Here is a 15,621-nt window from a genome sequence, read left to right as displayed (position 1 = left end):
ATTCATTCATTCATTCATTTATTTATTTTACAATCTCAGCATCACCTTCACATTCAGAAAAGTGCTCAGATTTTTCATTATGCTAGTCAAACACTTAAATATTTTATTATTCAGCCATTTCCTCCTCAGCCCAGGCTGTAGGTAATGCCTTTGAGGATATTGTTAAATTCGGGAGACTTATCATTATATTAGAATCCCCTAAACTTTTAAAATGTCACTGTACCTTCATAAAAATCTTAGTGTTATCACTGTTAGCATTCATACTCTATGTCACTATAATATATATGTTACTGGAATCAGCTCACATCATTATTTATTTATTATGTAACAAAAGAATGCCTATTAGGATATATCTTAATTTCTACCTTTATTAGTAATATACATTTTACATAAATCCATAGCTTCATTAGTTTGTTAAACTTAGCAGGGATGAATTTACCATGTCTTTAATGTACATGGGTTCCTCCCTCAAAGGAGGCCTAGCATTGTTTAAAAGGTCATAATAATTTTTGTGCAATTTGCAATGGCAAAACATTTTAACCACAAATGGTTAAGACTCCTGTCTCTTTCCATCCCAGCTTCCCCTAGTGTCAGGGGTTATCAGAGTGGCCACAAACATGTTTGGAATTTGGCTAAAGAGAAGTTAAGCTGATTATACTTTTAGTTTGGGTTTAGTGGGATGCATTTATGTGGTACACCATCATGTCAGTGCATAGGTAAGTAATCGCTAACTGTCTAGATGCTGGGAAAGCTTCCAGGAACCCTACTAATGCTCCTTGACTCAAAGAAACAGAGTCAGAGGTCCTTTCATTCTCATCGATCACGCTCATTCAAAGAGCATTTAGGGTTAGTCACTGCACAAGAAACCTTGGAATGCTCTGAAATCATAAGGTCTTATATGAAAAACATTTGAGAGAGATTTTTCCATATATTGTATCGCAATCCTGTATAACATTGTCTATCAATAACAATTTGTGGAGCTAAGAGAAACTTTTCTAAACTGTAAAAAAAAATTTGGAATGCTCTGAAATCATAAGGTCTTATATGAAAAACATTTGAGAGAGATTTTTCCATATGTTGTATCGCAATCCTGTATAACATTGTCTATCAATAACAATTTGTGGAGCTAAGAGAAACTTTTCTAAACTGTAAAAAAAAATATTCATTCAACTATGCTAAAGCAAAGACTAAATGACCTTCCTATTCCTTCTATGGAAAATATTACAAAATTACTGTAATATAAAAGATTACACAGAAAAAATTAGAGATAGACAATAAATAAATAAAACTATTGCTTATTGTATTTGTAACCCTGGAAAAACTTGACATTTGTTGTGATTTTTTTCTTATTCTCAATAAATATTTATGTATAGCTAATTTTGAATTTGTAATATTATATTCTTTTTCTTTACCCCATAATTGTATAATTCTCCATAGCTGGAAAACCTGAATTCAACCCTGCATGATAGAAAACAAAAATAATTCAACTTAATTTTCTAATTAGACTGCATATTTTTTCTAAAAATGTCATATGTTTATTTCAAATTAAGTGTTGTTATCAAATATAAAGGTTTGTTTATATTTTTCCCTCTTTATTTTAATCAGCATCTACCAAGAGGAAGAACATTTAAATAGTTGCTCTTCATATGGCAATTCTGTTCGGTGTCTTTAAAGCCTGGCAAATTAAATCTAAGCAAATAGTTTAGAAATTTGTGGAGATTCAGTTTTGCCATCTATTAAGTGATGGTAATAAATTCAGTTGCCTACTGTCCCTTCTCTTTGGTCTCTTTGGTTATGCTTCTTGGCTAAATAAGTAAAACAAATACCCATCACAAATAATATGCAAAATATATATTATATGTTTTAACTTAGAACAGGCTTTCAACTTCTCTGTGGTTTAACATTTTCATCAGTAATATGGGACCACTGATGCATGCCTTACAGGAATGCTTAGAGGGTTAGTAACATAATACCAGCATAAAGGACTTGGAAGGAAAGTGAGGTAGTATTATACATGATGTGTCCTGAACAAATAGGATTATTGTAGAATGGCTGTAGGCCCTTAGTTTAAAATAATCCTTTAAAAGCAAAGAGATAAACCCTGGAGTTTAAGTTACGGCTTGATGAAATACTTGAGATGGCCGAATTTAGAATTCAGACTTTGTCATACTTTGGAGGTATAGAGTAGCTACAACTACCATTTCTTACACTTGTCCAGAATAATGCCTTATTATTCTACCCTCCTTCCATAAATTAGAGTTTATTAGGCTAAGCAACTTTTTACATAAGTTCTATAGGCATCATACAGGTGGCTCTCACCAGATAAAAGGGGTTACTGAATATGTTTTCATGCACCATTGGTTAATTTTAGTCATCTTAATTTTTTCCTACCCATCCAACGTCTTTGTTAAAATAACAAAACACAACAGTTAACATTTACCCATATTACTTATATATTATAAATGCTAATACTGACAACAGATTTCAAAGAAGGAAAAATTTTAAGTAAGCTTTCATTCTTACCACTATGGCAAATATAAATCTTTTTCTAACTCATTCAGGGCGTTTTTCTAAATTCGAATCACTCATACACACAATATGGGTTCCCATCGTAACTGCTTTGGTGCTTTTACAACCTTGATGGAAACAGCCCTCACAGGAAGTGTTCTCTAAATGGGAGAAGCTTTCAAGTACCACTCCCAGCTGATCAGAGACAACGCCTTAAGTTGCCTCCTTAGGACTTATGATTAGCTACAGAGCTCTCTCAGCTCACTGTGCCTGGATTTTCAGTTTTTTAAAATTTATTTTTTAAAACTTATTGTATTTTATTGTTTTACTTATAAAGAGATAATGTTAATTTAGGGCTTTCCAAATTTGTACATCCTTCTGCTCCATGTGCCTTCGGGTAGAAAAAAAATAGTGACCTCCACGTATAGATCTTCAAAGGAGGCAATACTACTCCCCCAGATTTGCTCAAACCTCTGAGTCTCTTTCTCGGAAGATGTTTGTTTTCCCTCATTTCTCCACTGTTCTAGGAGATTCCTGTCTTTAAATAAACCAATTGGCATAGAAGCTAATATACACTAAAGTATTTTTCTTTTATAAGCTCTTCAAGCTTCTACTATTTTATTCCTATTTCTTTTTGAAACCCTCTGGGACCAACTTACTTCTTAAAGAGACCTCAGATTTTTTTTCATAGCCTGTATTATAAAGGTAACATGTATAACAGCATACTCAAGTATTGAAGAAATATTTATAGAAGTTTCTTCTATTAACTGAAGAACCCATAGTTTAAATCACAATTCAAATACAAAGGCTCTCTTGATAACCAGAAAAATCATATCACTGGAAATTGGTTAAATTCTACTGACAATACAATGTATTCCTAGCTAAAGAAAATGAATATTCTGTGGATATTCTATTATGAAAATAGCTTTCATTTTTTCTTCCTTAGTAAGTATTTACTGTTTTGACAGCTCTTGGTAAGAGAAACACAGCTACCTATATGGGTATAATTTTCTTGGATGCAAATTTCTCTTCTGCTATTTCCCTTGCCTCCCATTTGCAATTATGTGTTGCTTTTTCTGGAGCATCTGTGACACTGTTAACTTTATTTCTCCAATTAAAAGGGGTCATTTACTCTAGCTCTGCTCCAGTAACTTGAAAGGTCCACATTAAATACCCAGGTATCTTCCTAATTAACGTGAATACTGAACTTTTAAAGGCCTGCTGGAAAATTCCTCTGATGTTTGACACTGTGGGCAAATCAGCAATGAGGGTTTCCACCTGAACTTCGCTAAACTACAAAGGCATATTTTTAGGACCTGCCCCAGGTACTTAACTGGTAATAGCTCTTCCAAAAAATTCTAGAAGTAACCCTTAGCTTCTTGAATTGAAAAAAGATATCTTATTTACATGAAGAATCATAAGCTATTGAAAACGTGATCTTAGCAAATTATTCCTGAAGCCACTGCACAGGATTTTGCTATACCAAAACCCAGTTTCAAAGGAAAAATCATCCTTAATTGGAACAAACCTTAAGGTGGATATTGAAAATGGGCTCTCCTGAAACTCACAGAGGAGCAACATCTCAACTAATTTTTTTTATTGATTGAAATAGCCTTGACCTCCTATGTAATTCTGGTTATGCTCCACTTAACAGAGCCAATTGCATTTGAATCGCCCTCTTCACTTAAAGTAATAGTGAATAATGCCAGGCATGTGTTTCTCTTCATGATGTTAACAAAAACTCCAGATTCAAAAAACGTGAAAAGAAAGAGGCATGAGGTAAGTCTGTTTTAAAGCTATTTCTGCAGGTGAGCCCACGTGTTATTGCTTTTGCTCCAGCAGTTGGAGCCGTGCCTCACTTCAAAGAAGCTCATGTTCTGGTCCATCCCAGCAGCCTCCTCATGTCTCACTATCCTGAGTTGCTCCTCACTGAGTTGCCAATCCATTCTTCATACTGCCTCAAAGTTATCATCTAAACATTTTAACTTGGCTGGAAAATCAACAAATGTTCTCCGTTTCTTACAGAAAAAAGTTCAAAGTCCTCAACCTTCATGTGCAAATTCTGATCCAATTTGGTTCTTTCCTAGCTAGAGTCATTGTAGTGTCTTCTTCTGGTGCCCTCAGACCCTGTCCTGTCCAAACACACCCTGCTCTCTCCAGCACTTTGTCCTAAAGGCCCTTTATTCCATAGATACCCTTCAGATATTAGTTCATATAACACCTCCCCAAAAATACTTTTCAAATTTCCTTACACAGAAAAAATTCCCCTCTTCCACATCATAGCACACTTATTAATGCAATGCATTTATAAAACCTATTGCACGATGCCTTATAGTGGTTGTTTAAATGTGTTTCTGCCTTCTCTACTTATCGTAATCTAGGACACAGATGTGTTAAAATACATAACACATTTTATATCTCAACCATATTTATAGGATCTTTTACAACTTTGTCTTAGTACCTCCCCACCCAAGGCCTAGCAAAATGCTTTGTACATAGTTTAAAAAATACATTTTCTATTTAGTTGAATTATCACTGTATAGCTGTTTCTAATAGTAGTTTTCCATGTATAAGTTTTAAAAATAGTTTACAGTACATGAATACATAAGGAATACTTTGATTTGATTCAGAAAAAAGCATGTCTGTGAAAAATATGCTTAGCAAACTTTCTACTCTCAACCAATGACCTATGAAGTGTAAAAGTTTTTCCAAAACTGTAGAAGACCTGATTGGAATACATGGTGTTGACGTACTTAAATGCCATTTTTTCTTCAATGTATGTTTATTTTAAAATACCAACTAAAATAAATATAAGAAAAAATGTGTACACACACAGTACCAAAATAAAAGGTATGAAAGAGAGTAAAGTGAAATTTAAGTCTACCCCCACTCCTGTTCTGCAATCCTCTCCTACAGGCAAACTTACCAGTTTGTGTGTATCGTTACATCTCCCCCTCTCTTTTAAGAATTGATCATGATGTTCTGTTTAAAACTTAGAATGTTTACTAGATTTGAAAGATATGTTGGTTTCTCTTAGTTCATGTGGCTGTCAGTAAATTCCTAAAAGTCTTCAAATATGAGTACTATCCATTGTTTAACTTTGGTGGAGAGAGACAGGAAAAGGGCAATATTTTTATTTATATAAAAGCCTCTAGTCAGGCAGATGTTTTCTTGGGTACTTTATTTCCTCATTGCAAAGCATGAGGTTCTTATAGAAAGATAATGACAGTATTTTACATCTAACACAAAAGCATGGTAGATTTTTTTCTGTTCATAGAGTTTTTACTTACCTCCACAACAATTTTTCTTTTAATGGATAAATAATAATTGTGTGTATTTATGGTGTTCAATGCGATGTTTTGATCTATGTTTGTATTGTAGAAAGATTCAATCAAGCTAATTAGAATATGTACTCCACATCATTTTTGATAAGACACTTTTTGTTTTGTATATAACTTTTTACTCTCTTACAAATTCCAAAAAGATATTTCAATATGAAGGTCCCCAGAAATTTTTTTTAAAAAAAGAAAAATCAAATCAAATACTCTCATGTTTAATTTGAAAATTGAGTTGTCTTCTGTAATTCAACAGTCTGTTCTTAGAACAAATCCAGCTAAAATGGAAAGGATTAAACTTTGAGTTGATCAAAAGATTGGAGGAGGCTTGGGGTTTTAGTTGGACTTAGAGGCTGAGTAAGAAAGCAGAGAGAAAGCAGTAATAATGAAAAAGTAAATGATTCCTTGAAGTATACCTTAATCCCTTCTTTCTTCTCATTGTCATGATCTCTTTTTCAGAAATGGGGCTTAGAAAATAAGGGCAGAATATAATCTTTTGGATCAGATTGGAGGTCATTTTTCTATATTATCTTTTATGATAATGTAGTTTGAGACATTTCCTTGGCCATTAGTAAATCTAATATCAAACATTTATTGAGACCTAATGTGTTTTAATCACTCAACTAAGTGCTTTAGTCATCAGTCATTTTATCATCATAACAACACTATGAGATTGGTTCTCTTATCAACTCATATCACAGGGTAAGGAACATTCAGGCTTGCCTAAGACCATGCAGCTGGTAGATCATAGAGCTGGGATTTAAACCCAGGCAGCCTGACTCCAGGGCCTTCACTCTTAGAAGCTCCTCTTCTGATGGCCTAATGTGGGAAGCTATTCACCAAACACATCTATTCTCAGTGAACATTAATGTAATGTATTTAAGAGAGAGAACATGTTATAAAATATATGCACCCCCCCCCCCCCCACCTTTACCTTTAAGAAAACAAAATATTTATCACCAGGATTTCAGGCACATTGCTAAGAATTAGAGTCACATAGGGGAGGAGTACAGAGATACTTCCCTCTTCTTTCTCAAAGTCTGGTGGGGGAAGAAACTACTCTATATCTTACTTACTGGATTGTATGGTTTTTAAAATAGTAACTGCAGGTTCATCTGTGGTAAGAAATTGGAATAAGTTCAAGGATAGTTTTTAAATAACTTTACATGTGGCTGATGGGAAAATCTTATTTTTATGCAATAAGCATATGTGGTTTGTATATATGATTGCATAATGATAAATTATTCAGATTGTTTCACAAAGAAAATTCCTGTGCCATTTCATCAGCAAACCATAATACCTGACTGACAGATGCATGATAATTTTAATCCCTATAGCATCCTAATGAACAGGTACTGACATAGAAGCCTTATTATGTAAAAAGCACTGTAATGGAATGAAATAAAACAAATACAAGTTAGATGGTCATAATGTAGTGTTTCTATACCACATCTGACCTTACAAGCAGTGGGACTGCAGGCTGGTTTCTTACTCTTTCTGTGTCCTCATCTGTCAAGTTATGGATATGTGTCTCTTCATGTGGTAGGTGGTTTTACAGAATAAATGAGGTATAGATAAATAACCTGAGATCACAAGTGGCTAGCATGGTGTCCATCACACATGGGCTCTCATTGACACCAGTCTCTTTTGCTAAGCCCCCAAATCTTTTGGTATTCGTGGCAATATGCAGGCTGGCTTAGTACAGTGTCTACAAAGAATGCTATTGTTAGTGTCATAGTGGAAATGTATTTGATGAGAATAACGTTATAAAGTCAAAGTAAAGCAGACAAGGCTCAGGTCTTTTGTTTTGTGTTCTCTCCAGATGCCTAGAAGAGGCTGTCCCTTACCCTCTTTCCATTGTGTCTGCCTACTGGAATTTCATAATGGAGAAATGATGTTCAGCTGGCTATCCCTAGCTTCTGGGGCACAGGGACAAAAACTCCATTTGGGTCTTTCCTGCTCAGACAGGTGCTTACAGAACATTTCAAAAGATTAAACTTAAACACATACACTAGAGGAGCCCTGACCTAAGTCCTGGCCTGATCATTCTTTTTCCTTGTCTATAGCCACTAATATCTTCTTGAACAGGTTTTAAAATCCAACTTCTCATGAGAATATAAACCCCCCCAAAAGAAAGTGTCTTGCTCAGAAAACCTAGAGTGTAACTCAGTCATCTTCACATCCAAACCATTCTTTCCAGGCATCACACTGTATGAGCTAAAAGAAATTGAGGCCAAATGTATAAAGCATAGGATTTATTGAGCCAATGTAATGATTGTAACCGAGAAACACGCAGATCAGGTCACCCTGAGAAATGTGTTCCAAGGGGATTCAGCAAAGCTGAGCATTTTATAATCACAAGAAGGGTGGGGAGGAGAGGATCAAAAGAGAGAGAGAAAGACAGCCCTGACTAATTACTTCATCAGGTTTTCTGTTGGTTGTACATGACGTATAGATTTGGAATGTTACTAGGTTACATCTCACATGCAGGGGTCTAGGGCAAGCATTCCAGGTTATTTTGTGACTTTCTAATGCCATCCTAACTGCTTCTAAGTAAAAATGGTCTTATAACATTTTCCAAGACAGGTGGATATGACTACCGGCATATTCCAGATTTCCCAAGGCACTATAATTTACTGACCAGGTCAAAGAATTTTTTGTTATAACACTGTTAAAAATGTCTATACAACCCACACACAGCTAAGCAGACCTGTGGCCTAATCTCTGTACTGATTAACATTTAAGGAAATATCAGTTTGTAGAGCTAGGGCTGGGTCTAGAGCTCACAGACCCCTCAAGCCCATTGTCCAGACTGGGTCACAAACCCTTCACACACAGGTCTATGAGCTAAGTAACCAGAAAAAAGATCCTTGGAGCCTTAGATTCGAGAGCATGGCTGCACAGGGCAGATGCCTGAGGCAGTAAAGGACAGCCAAGCAGCGGTGGTGCACATGTGCACTAACTCCACCCACACAAAACTTGTTTACAAAGAATGTGCTGCACCACACCCAACTGGACCTAAGGTAAGAAGGCCTGATTAAACTATTCTATTTTCCCGACAATCCGCCCCTTCAGGGTGCCTCACCATACAATCTATGTGTTCAGAATCTTCCACGATGTCTTCCATGATGTTCCCTTAGCAAGGTAAATGACCCTTACATTTATATAACCTATTGTCTGTTCAATATGCCTTAAGACTTGTAGTTCTGTCCCTTTAAGTATTAGCCCCATATGTACGGTTAGTAGTCATCATTGGTGTGATTCTCCATGGGAATCCTAGGGTCATACTGGTGGGAAGTTCAATGCACATTCAGTAGGCTGACACATCTATCACACAACTCTGGTGCAGTGCTTGCAGCCTATGGCCAAAAAGACAGAAGGGTTATTGGTACCAATAGATTATCTGAATAGCTTCTGGATGACCCTCATCTTACCTGACCAGACCATTCCAAGGAATTTGACTGACAGCCCAGGTCCTTGCACTTTGGCTGTGTTCATGGCCCACCCACATTGTTCCAAATGACTTATCAGCATTGGAGCTGCCTGGGTTAAATCTGTAAGAGAATCAGAGGTTAATAACACATCCTGTATCCACCAATGCCAAAACATGCTGCACATTTGTCCCAGACCAATGTGTTGCCAATTCAACATGAGGCCTTTGGTCCTCACCTGCCCCCAAAAGACGAGCACCTTGGCCTGCTCCCTAGTCAAAATGGAACAGTTCATCCACCTCCTTGGGAGCAACCAAAAAGTCCTTTAAATCCACTGAGCATAACTTGCTACCTGTTTCAGGACGTTTAGTGAAACGCTGTTCAGGGCGCACTTGCTGCCACAAGGCAAACAGAGCTGCATTTGGCTGCCAGTCAATTTTCTTTTTATCAACCCCTGCTGCAAGCAAGTCATGCCAACTCTGCTTATGGCTAGTCTTGCTTGGTCGCTTTGGGATAAAATCCCAAGCCTTTCTTGGTGGTTTGGTCTTAGCCACCTTTTGGACCCCTTTTGTTTGTCTCCTATTCTCTACTTCACCCAAGCCGGCTATCATGGTCATTACCTCATGTATAGGATGACCAATGTATGGGGACAGTATGGCCATCAGTGACCCAAAGGATGTTGATGGGGCATTTTGCAACACTATGTCTCTTGTGCTGCCTGTAAAGTTCTTGTCGTCCGGGCCACGGGTGTTCAGATTAAACATGGACGGCTGCATCCATGATGCAGCTCTCGAATGATTTGGACCAACTCAGCATACGTTTGCCATTTACTAACAATCTCGGGCAGTTCTCCAGCATTTGCCCACATGGTCCGGGCAGCTACATTCACCCAGTCCATCAAAGAGTGATTACCTTGCCCTTGTGCATATCAGCAGCTATTCTGTAGCTGCTGCCTCAGGGATGGGTATATGGTAATAGAGGCTAATTTCTCCACCTCCTCACCAGAGCACATCACACTATCCACCCCTAGGTCCCATAACCACAACAGCCAAGCAGCCAGAGTCTCCCCATGTTTCTGCCTGAACTGTCTCCCCAAGTCAACCAGTTCAACCTGGGTATACAGGACATTGGTAGTGAACTGGGTCACCTGTGGATTGCCCATTGGTTGTCCATCCGGTCCCATAGGCTGCTCGTGTTTCAATTTCTTGTACATAACAAGTTGTGCCTGGAGATACACAGTTTCCCGCAACTCACCACTGGGTTGGTCATCTTCCTTAGTGTGAGAGGCAGGAGTGGCCAGTTGCTGCAAGTCATCCTCCAGGATAATCATCCACACTTCCAACAACTCTGCTTTCTGCAGCAAGTCTTGATCAGTTTGCAGTGTAGTGAGCAGCAGCCAGGCTCTGGTCAGCAGAAAAGTGGCCAGCAGGCACCACATGCTCAAGGATAGCCACATTTCCTCCCCCTCCCAAGGGGTTTTCTGCCGTAGTGCTTGGTCTATGCTGCCTTGCAGTACAGTGTGCAGCAACCAGATCCTGGTTAGCAGGAAGGTGGCCATAAGGCAGAGCATATTCAAAAGTAGCCACATTTCCTCCTTCTTCCAAGGGTTTTTGGCTCCTGTACCTGCTCAGAATCCTGCCAACTATGCCAATTGTAGAGCTAGGGTTGGGTCTGTGAGCTCCAGACCCAACTCTAGCTCAACACAGTTCTACAATTGAACAATAATATATATCTGTACTGTGAATTTTCTTTCAGAGGAAATTCAGAGGATTTATAGGGCATTTAGTTCAGCCTGACTTAAAAATCATCTGGAGACAGTTTCCCCATCTCCTGAGTTTAATTGCTATGATAGGAGCTAAAATTGTGCCCAACTGTGAGGCAAATAGAGACAGACTGGTCAGGCTCCCTCACCCCATATCCAGTTGACCATAACTTAGCATGTCTGTTTTAAATACATTAACTGCGCATGTGCGCCCAGGTGTTCCTTGGTTATCTGACTGGCACCCATGTGTTCCTTGGTTCTCTGATTCCACCCAGGTGTTCCTTGGCTATCTGATTCTAGTCTAAAAGACAATGGTTCTGAGCCACTGGGGGCTGAGCTCGCATCCAAACAAAGCCTGTCAACCTTGCCAACAGCTCCCAGGATCTTTTTCCAACTACCTAGCTCGTGACTTGCATGTGAGGGGTCTGTGACCCAGTCTGCACAACAAGTTTGAAGGGTCTGTGACCCAGACTGAAACCAACATTCACCCGCAATTCCCATGCACATGGCCCCTCACTGCCATTCTCTTCCATCTACTTCTGTCTACTCCTCATTCACAACTGTCCCCTTTCTTCTAACGGGAAATGCCATTCTTCTCTGACTCAGATGCTTTCATAGCAAGGAACGCCTCCTCTGTAGTTAAAGAATGTCTTCTGTCATCTTAAATTCGTGGTTATTACACATTTCAACTCTCTCTTCAACTCTTTATTATTAATATGAAAAATAAAATTATCCAAGTAATTGTTTTCTAGACAATCATCAGAGAAGTGGACTATTCCAATGAAGCTCTCACCACTGACCTGGAGCCACTAACACTTCAGTCTGAACCACTAACCACTGTCAACCAAGAAATAAAACAAAAGCACAGCATATAAGGGTTTAGTCAGCATACTAAGGCATTTCTGATTTAGAGTCAGTATAACTTACTGCATCTTCTTGTTATTTTTTGGCTGTGTTTTTAGGTGTCTGTTTCCTCTACTAGACCTTGAGATCTTTGGGGCAAAATTAGATCTTATTGATTGTTTTGACCCCAAGCCTAATATTTCACCTAGTATCAATTGGCAAGCTAATAAATGTTCAGGAAAAGAAAATGGATGAACTGTGGAGTATGCATAAAGCAAATGTACTTCATAGGGCCTGGCTTTCCAAAGCCTTGCAGTTTCAAATATTGACCTTGCAAAGGACAGGAAATTTTCCCCAGGCTATAGTCTCCGCTGTAAGATAAAGAATTGTAACACAGCAAGGTTGCTGGCTCACAGACAGACAGGTTACTAATTGATATGTAAATATACTGGGAAATTGCTGTAAGAAGAAAATGTTTGCTAAAATCAAGCTTTTGTTGCAAACTACATTATGGAAGGTCACCTTGCTTGTCTTACTGAATGTTACCAGCTTCTATTGTTAAACTTATTAAACTGTACTTTGCAAAAACCCCACCTATGTTCTCTTCCTGTAACTTCCTGGTCTGGAGAATAAATGCAGGAAGAGGACCCCAATTCAGGGTTAATTTTCCAAATGGAAGGAATGCCTCTCTCTTGAGGGTTCCAGGAGATCAACCCCTTTTTGGGGCTTCTCACTGCTCAGAAATGATGGGCTTTGAGTAATCTTTGGTGGCTCCGTCACCCAGGGGAAAAGGGGTGACAAATCTGTGGGAGGCAAAGCAACAATTAACAAATGAAAATGTCTATGGAAACTGATTTTTTGTAGTTATTGAGTACAAGGCAGAGCAAAAGGAGAAAGGACCACCCAAATGAACAGCCCACTAGGCCAAGATGATGGCAGAGTCTGAAGTGAGTTATGGTAATGATGTCCCTCCCTCATCTTCCTTTAAAAATCCATGCAGGAACTGATGTGCCTGCAGACCCATCTCATTCACTTTCCAGGAGCATAGAGACATCTTTCCTTTTTGCTCTATTGTTAGTGTCAGTAGTGGCTAACAGATCCCATCTGCCCACTCAGGACTGTAATCCCCTTTGCTGGGTACTTACCTGTGAGGACACGTCTCAGTAAGGCTGGGAGGGGAACAATCATACCCTGTCTCTCAGCTGCCTGTTTCCTGGAAAGGATGCTGGGTTTCCATCATTTCTCCTTTGAATAAATAGCTAATCTACCAGGCCAGCAAATTCTTTAGATTTTGCATACCCTGCAGTGTCAAAAGCAGCATGAATCCGAATCCCCCAAACTTTATCTTTCCCTTCTTGACCTCCACCATCACCAATTAACACAGGGTCTTTCTTTACACTGATAACTGTCAGCTGTGCAAAGGGAGATAAATAAGCAGCAACCCCAGCCAAACAGCTCAATAAGGGTGAGAGCATATTGACAAGATGAGCTGGGGCTGTAGCACCTAGGTTGCAAATCCAGTTTTGAAATCACAAAGGTTCTTTAATACCATAAACAGACACAGTAAACTTTTTGAAAATTCCATCTCCCTTATCTGATTGAGACTGACCCAGGTTATCTCAACAACAAAATGGCAATGCATTTTAAATGTAACAGGAGGCAGATCTAGATAGTTTATAGAATATTAGCACAAGAAAAAAACTGGGGGGGGGGAACCAAAACTCTACTTCCATCTTGTTTACAGAATCTTTAGAAAAAAATAATGTTATCCTCAAAGAAAAATTTTAGCTGGCAGAGTGTCCAGTTAATAGTTCTATGGCTTTTAATAGGGGGGGGGGGGGGGAACCAAAACTCTACTTCCATCTTGTTTACAGAATCTTTAGAAAAAAATAATGTTATCCTCAAAGAAAAATTTTAGCTGGCAGAGTGTCCAGTTAATAGTTCTATGGCTTTTAATAATTTATGTACTGAACATCAGCTTTTAAATTAAGTGAAGTAAATTGATTTTAAAGTTAAGCATACTTTGAGTCAAGTAAACTGATAAAATAGCAAAATTACTCTCAATGCTCTCAAATTTGCTTTCCACTGATATCAAAATAAAAGTAAGACTGAACAGTGAATAAACTAACTTGAATTTATAACATTTTACTCCCAAAGAAAGATTCTCCTTTCATAGAGGAAGGGCTCACAGCTGCACATTACTTACACTGTCATATGCGCTGATGTGATTGCAAGAGCTTCTAACCTAGATGCATAGCAGACATACCTGGCACATGGGAATTTCAAGAAGCAGGTTTTCTCTCTTCTTCTGTTGTTTTTTTTTCCCTCTAGTCTAAAGATAACAATGCCATATTTGAATACAAAGGTAGAGGTTCAATGAGTTAGCAATTACCTACGTTGAATTAAATGCAACATATGGTCGTTATTGAAGGTCATAATCTAAAAGTCAGTCATTTTTAATACCAGTGTGATTGCATCAGATACTAATACAGACTGGTTTGTAATCACCTACTATGATTCATATTCATTTAGATACTATATCACATACCTAATAAATTTATAAATCACCAAATGTACAGCATAAAGAAAACCTAATGAAAAATGGAATTAATAAAAACCAAATGTATTTTTTAAATGTCGGTTTAAAGAAATTGTGATCATGTACCATAATTTTTCATTTGATGATGGTTAATTTTCACATTAACTTAAATTCTTAGCTCTCATCTTTGGGTCTTTTCATTTCATCTCCATCTACTCTAATTTCTTTTGAGAGTTTCTCCAACTCACAGCCCTGTTGTGTTGTGCTAAATTAAATTACAAATTATTCTCTGACTAGCTCTACAACATTAAACAATGCAGTAATTATCTGGACTGATATCCTTTTGGCCACTGCCATGTCTAAAACATAAACTGGCAGATCTACAGCTTTCCAGTAATATTATTCTTTATAATGTATACCCTTAAGTTGGTACAAGATTCTCAAATGTTTTCATTCCTACTCCAGTAAACATTTGTGGATTGTCTGATGTGAAAAGGCATAATATTGGTGTTAATTAATAATTAAATAAACCTTATACTATTATAATTTGTGAAAAATACAGCCAAAAATGAAGTTATCTTCAATCCTAATATTAACCAAATAAATACAAATTTTAAAAAATGAGTTACCATTCTTCAAATATTCCAAGTGATTAAACAAAATGCTATGCTGAGGAGCATTTGGGATTACTGCATTATAATTGGCCCAATTTTCTTGGAGGACCATTTGTCTTTATGTTTTAAAAGCACTAAAATGTGTGCTATCCTTAATCCAGAAATCTAATCTCTGGGGATATTTTCCAAGGAAATATTAAGAAGTATGCAAACATTTATTTATAAGGATTCCATTAAAGTTTTATTTATAGCACATAAACATGAAAACATTGCTATATATGTATATTGTATTAGTCCTTTTCTGTTGCTTATAACAAAATACACAGAACTGGATGACTTATAAAGGAAAACAAAATTTATTGTTTACAGTTTCTGAGTCTGGTAAGTACAAAGTCCATCTGTTGGTGGCGACAGTAACCCAGGGGTCTCCCATTGCAAAATGGTGGAAGCAGAGACAGCAGAGAGAAAGAGAACTCTGTTCTCTCTTCTTTCAAAGCCCTCAGAACCACGACCCTGACCACCATTTTTAATCCATTCACTACTGCACAGTCCTACAATCTAATCACCTCTTCAAGGCCCCACCTTTCAA

This window comes from Galeopterus variegatus, unplaced genomic scaffold, assembly GCF_000696425.1.
Source record: "Galeopterus variegatus unplaced genomic scaffold, G_variegatus-3.0.2 Scaffold1920, whole genome shotgun sequence".
Classification (NCBI taxonomy): Eukaryota; Metazoa; Chordata; class Mammalia; order Dermoptera; family Cynocephalidae; genus Galeopterus; species Galeopterus variegatus.
Note: the sequence above shows the minus strand (reverse complement) of the source record.